This window comes from Zea mays, chromosome 6 (genome assembly GCF_902167145.1).
Source record: "Zea mays cultivar B73 chromosome 6, Zm-B73-REFERENCE-NAM-5.0, whole genome shotgun sequence".
NCBI classification, from domain to species: domain Eukaryota; kingdom Viridiplantae; phylum Streptophyta; class Magnoliopsida; order Poales; family Poaceae; genus Zea; species Zea mays.
In genome coordinates this window covers 122,398,375-122,404,374 of record NC_050101.1, presented here as the reverse complement: position 1 = coordinate 122,404,374, position 6,000 = coordinate 122,398,375, and positions in this window count along the sequence as shown.

The following is a 6,000-nucleotide window of genomic DNA, read 5'->3' as shown; positions in this document are numbered from 1 at the left end:
GACAGTACTTTGCTGATGAAGTAGACCGACCTCTGGACGAGCAATGCATGCCCTTCTTCTCATCTCTCGACCACGATCGCGGCGCTGACCACCTGAGTGGTTGCGGCTACATAGATCAAGAGGGCTTCTCCGGCAGCGGGGGGCACCAGGATGGGCGTGCTTGTAAGGAGTGCCTTTAGGTTCCCGAGGGCTTCCTCGGCCTCGGGGGTCCAAGTGAAGCGCTCGGTCTTCCTTAAGAGGCGGTACAGGGGTAGGCCTCTTTCACCGAGGCGCGAGATGAAGCGGCTCAGAGCCGCAAGGCATCCCATGACCCTCTGTACTCCCTTCAAGTCCTTGATAGGCCCCATGTTGGTGATGGCCGCGATTTTCTCCGGGTTGGCCTCGATGCCCCGCTCGGAGACGATGAACCCCAGGAGCATGCCTCGGGGGACTCCGAAGACACACTTCTCGGGATTGAGTTTCACGCCTTTCGCCTTGAGACACTTGAATGCCGTTTCAAGGTCAGTGAGGAGGTCGGAGGCTTTCCTCGTCTTGACTACGATGTCATCGACGTAAGCCTCGACCGTTCGGCCAATGTGCTCTCCGAACACGTGGTTCATGCACCTTTGGTATGTCGCGCCTGCATTCCTTAAACCGAATGGCATAGTAATATAACAGTACATGCCAAAAGGTGTGATGAAAGAAGTCGCGAGCTGGTCGGACTCTTTCATCCTTATTTGGTGATACTCTGAGTAGGCATCAAGGAATGACAGGGTTTCGCACCCAGTAGTGGAATCCACGATTTGATCGATGTGAGGCAGAGGGTAGGGAACCTTCGGACATGCTTTGTTTAGACCAATGTAGTCTACACACATCCTCCACTTCCCACCTTTCTTTTTCACAAGCGCAGGGTTGGCTAGCCATTCGGGATGGAATACCTCTTTGATGAACCCTGCAGCCATCAGCTTGTGGATCTCCTCGCCTATGGCTCTGCGCTTTTCTTCGTCGAATCGGCGCAGAGGCTGCTTCACGGGTCGGGCTCCAGCTCAGATATCCAGCGAGTGCTCGGCGACATCCCTCAGTATGCCAGGCATGTCCGAGGGACTCCACGCAAAAACCTCGATGTTTGCGCGGAGAAAGTCGACGAGCACTGCTTCCTATTTGGGGTCGAGCTCGGAGCCGATCCGGACTTGCTTGGAGGCGTCATTGCTGGGGTCGAGAGGGACGGACTTAACCGCCTCTGCTGGCTCGAAGTTGCCGACGTGGCGCTTCGCATCTGGCACCTCCTTGGAGAGGCTCTCCAGGTCGGCGATGAGGGCCTCGGATTCGGCGAGGGCCTCAGCGTACTCCACGCACTCCACGTTGCATTCGTACGCGTGTCGTTATGTGGATCCGACGGTGATGACCCCGTTGGGGCCCGACATCTTGAGCTTGAGGTAGGTGTAGTTGGGGACGACCATGAACTTGGCGTAGCATGGTCTCCCCAGCACTGCGTGGTAGGTTCCTCAGAACCCGACCACCTCGAACGTGAGAGTTTCCTTTCGGAAGTTGGAGGGAGTCCCGAAGCAGACGGGCAGATCGAGTTGTCCAAGGGGCTGGACGCGCTTCCCGGGGATGATCCCGTGAAAGGGCGCCGCACCGGCCCGGATCATGGACAGATCGATCTGCAAGAGCCCGAGGGTCTCGGCGTAGATGATGTTGAGGCTGCTGCCTCCGTCCATGAGGACCTTGGTAAGCCTGACGTTGCCGATGACAGGATTGACAACGAGCGGGTACTTCCCTGGGCTCGGCACGCGGTCGGGGTGGTTGCCTTGGTCGAAGGTGATGGGCTTGTCGGACCAGTCTAGGTAGACTGGCGCCGCCACCTTCACCGAGCAGACCTCCCGGCGCTCCTGCTTGCGGTGCCGAGCCGAGGCGTTCGCCACTTGCCCACCGTAGATCATGAAGCAGTCGTGGACCTCGAGGAACTCTTCTGCCTTGTTGCCTTCCTTCTTATCGTTGTCATGGCATTTGCCACCTTCCGCCGGGGGCCTGGCCTTATGGAAGTAGCACCGAAGCATGACGCACTCCTCAAGGGTGTGCTTGACGGGACCCTGATGATAGGGGCACGACTCCTTGAGCATCTTGTCGAACAGGTTGGCCCCTCCGGGAGGCTTTCGAGGGTTCCTGTGTTCGGCGGCGGCGACAAGATCTGCGTCGGTGGCGTCGCGTTTCGCTTGCGACTTCTTCTTGCCCTTCTTCTTCGTGTCGCGCTGAGCGGACGCCTCGGGGACGTCTTCTTGCTGGCGTCCCTGAGGTTGCTTGTCCTTCCGGAAGATGGCCTCGACCTACTCCTGACCAGAGGCGAACTTGGTGGCGATGTCCATCAGCTCGCTCGCCCCTGGTGGGAGTCTTGCGACCCAGCTTGCTCACCAGGTCGCGGCAAGTGGTGCCGGCGAGGAACGCGTCGATGACATCTGAGTCGGTGATGTTGGGCAGCTCGGTGCGCTGCTTCGAAAATCGCCAGATATAGTCTCGCAGGGATTCCCCTGGCTGGTGGCGGCAGCTTCGGAGATCCCAGGAGTTCCCAGGGCGCACGTATGTGCCCTGGAAGTTTCCGGCGAAGGCTTTGACCAGGTCTTCCCAGTTGGAGATCTGCGCAGGAGGCAGATGCTCCAGCCAGGCCCGGGCGGCGTCGGAGAGAAACAGGGGGAGGTTGCGGATGATGAGGTTGTCATCGTCCGTTCCACCCAGCTGGCAGGCCAGCCGGTAGTCCGCAAGCTACAGTTCCAGCCTTGTTTCCCCCGAGTACTTGGTGATGGTAGTCGGGGCTCGGAACCGGGTCGGGAACGGCGCCCGTCGTATGGCCCGGCTGAAAGCTTGAGGATCGGGTGGTTCGGGCGAGGGGCTCTGATCCTCCCCGCTGTCGTAGTGTCCCCCACGCCTGGGGTGGTAGCCTCGGCGCACCTTCTCGTCGAGGTGGGCTCGACGGTCGCGGCGGTGGTGCTCGTGGCCGAGGCGACCCGGGGCTGCAGGCGTTGCGTCCCGCGTGCGCCCGGTGTGGACCGAGGCTTCCCGCATGAATCGGAAAGTCGCGGCGCGATGCTCCGGGGGTACCCCTGCCTTCGGAAGGCAGAGCTTTCGGCCCGTCGGACCGCGACATCCTCCAGGAGATTCTTGAGCTCTCCCTGGATACGCCGTCCCTCGGTGGTGGATGGTTCCGGCATCGCTCGGAGTAGTATTGCTGCCGCAGCCAGGTTCTGGGCGACCCCGCTGGAAGCCGGAGGCAACCTTGCCCTGACATCGTCAGCGATGTGGTGCAGGACGTCCTGGGCCTGATGACGCGCTTCTCCGGCTGGTGCTCGGCTTGCCCACTCCTGCCCAATGTTCTGCCGGAGCTGCACAAGTTGCCCTGCTTCCTCGTCGAGCCTGGCCTGCATCTCGTGGATTTGCTCGAGCTGTGTGTCCTGACCCCCCGCAGGGACTGGGACCACAGCTAGCTCCCGAAGGATGTCAACGCGAGGCGCAGGCCTAGGGGGATCGCCGTCCTCCGGCATACCAAGGTGGTTGCCTTCGTCGAGACCCCCCTAGATCGACGTGGAAACATTCGTGACTTGGGCCACAGTCCTTGTCGTCGAGGTTGTGGCTACCATCGGAGTAGTCGGAGAGGCAGTAGTCACATGCGGCCATGAAGTCTCGCATGGCACTGGGGTTACTGAGCCCGGAGAAATCCCAACCAGAGTCGGGCTCGTCATCTTCCTTGGAACCCGGGGGCCCATAGGTCGAGACGGCCGTCAGTCGATCCCAGGTTGACCACATATGGTACCCCGGAAGGTTAGGATATGCCTTTATGAAAGCGTCCACCAAAGCAGGGTTGCTTGGTGGGTCGAAGCTGAATCTAAAAGGCACAGGGTGGGAAACGGACGGTACCTCTTGATCGACAGATGGTGACGAAGTCGCGTCGGGGACAGACTGCCCCGTAATCTCAGGTACGAGGCTAACGCCCAGCAAGTCCTTCGCGAGTGTGCTGGCGTCATCCGTCTGCTTGGGGTTGGCGTGATGAGGTGAAACGACGCTCGTCTTCGTCTCAGACGCGAGGTCAACGCTCGACGTGTCCCCCGCTGGGGCGCCGGCGTCGTCGACTCGCTCAACAGCCAACGAGGTACCGCCTCCTGCCTGGCCATGGTTGCCCTGCCTCCTCCTCCTGCGACGGGGAAGGTGACGGGACAGGCCTGGATGCTGCTCTTCCGCCATGGGGGGAAGACGTCGTCGATTCCGCCGCCGGCGGGCGGGCTGACGGCCGCCATTATTGTTGTCGCGCAGCGGAGGAAGGAGTACCATGTCGTAGTTGTCGTCGAGGGACATGAACTCGAGACTCCCGAAACGGAGCATCGTCTCGGGCTGGAGAGGTTGCTGGAGACTACCCATCTGGAGCTTGACGGGAAGTTGTTCGTCAACACGCACCAGGCCCCTACCTGGCGCGCCAACTGTCGGTGTTTCGACCCCGGGGGGGTCCCTGGACCGATGAGTAAATTGTCGCTACGTGTCCCAGCCCAGATATGTCGGCGCGAGATGGAACACAAGGGGGAACAAAAAGGGGAACCACGACTCGTGTTATCCTGTGCCCAGGGCGGATGTGCTTGCAGTAGAGGGTTACAAGCGTTCGCGAGGGGGAGAGAGAGAGCCTGTCCGTCAGCCCGTCCTCCCGCGCGGCCACCTTCTCGTACGATGGCCCTAGACCTTCCTTTTATAGACGTAAGGAGAGGGCCCAGGTGTACAATGGGGGGTGTAGCAGTATGCTAACGTGTTCGGCGGAGAGGAGCCAGAGTCCTATGTACATGCCGACGTGGCTGTCGGAGAGGTGTTAGTGCCCTGTGCATGTGGCGTCGTGGCCATCGGAGGAGCGCTTGTGCCCTGTAGAAGCATAGTTGTCGGGGCTGTCGGGACCTTGCTGACGTCTCCTTTCTTCCATAGGGGGCTGAGAACCGCCGTCGTCATGGGAGCATGCGGGGTGCCATCATTACTTGTTTTACCGGAGCGAGCCAGATGGGACGCCGGTCTTATTCCCCGTAGCCTGAGCTAACTAGGGGTAGGGTAATGATGTACCCCCCCTGTGACGTGGTCGGTCCGAGCCCAAGGTCGGGCGAGGCGGAGACTCCTCCGAGGTCGAGGCTGAGTCCGAGCCCTGGGGTCGGGCGAGGTGGAGACTATCTACCGAGGTCGAGGTTGAGTCCGAGCCCTGGGGTCGGGCGAGGCGGAGACCGTCTTCCGAGGTCGAGGTAGAGTCCGAGCCCTGGGGTCGGACGAGGCGGAGCTTCCTATGGCGCCTGAGGCTGGACTTGGCGGCTGTCAGCCTCACCCTGGCGGGTGGCACAGCAGTCGGAGCAGGGCAGGCGACGCTGTTTTCCTGTCAGGTCAGTCAGTGGAGGGGCGAAGTGACTGCGGTCACTTCGGCCTTGTCGATTGAGGAGCGCGCGTCAGGATAAGGTGTCAGGCGATTCTTGCATTGAATGCTCCTGCGATACGGTCGGTTGGCAAGGCGATCTGACCAAGGTTGTTTCACTGCGAAGCCTGCCCGAGCTGGGCCTTGGGCGAGTCGAAGGTGCGCCCGTTGCTTGAGGAGGCCATCGGGCGAGGCGTGAATCCGCCTGGGTCTACTGTTCCTGCCCGAGGCTGGGCTCGGGCGAGGCGAGATCGTGTCCCTTGAGTGGACGGAGCTTTGACCTGTATTGCGCCCATCAGGCCTTTGCAACTTGTGTTGATGGTGGTTATCAGCCGAGTTTAGGAGTCTTGTGGGTACCCCTAATTATGATCCCCGACAATAATAAAAAAAACCCATCAAGGTTCAAGCAAACTAACGTTCGGTTCTAACTGTCATGTTCATTTCAACTCCAATCCATATAGATTGAAAGAGATTGAATGAGTTTTAATCCATAATAAATTAAAATCTTTTTCAATCCATATCAATCTTCTTCAATCCATATGGATTGAAAATAATCAAACAAGCTCTTAGACTTTGTTTGAATACTGACCATAATCTAT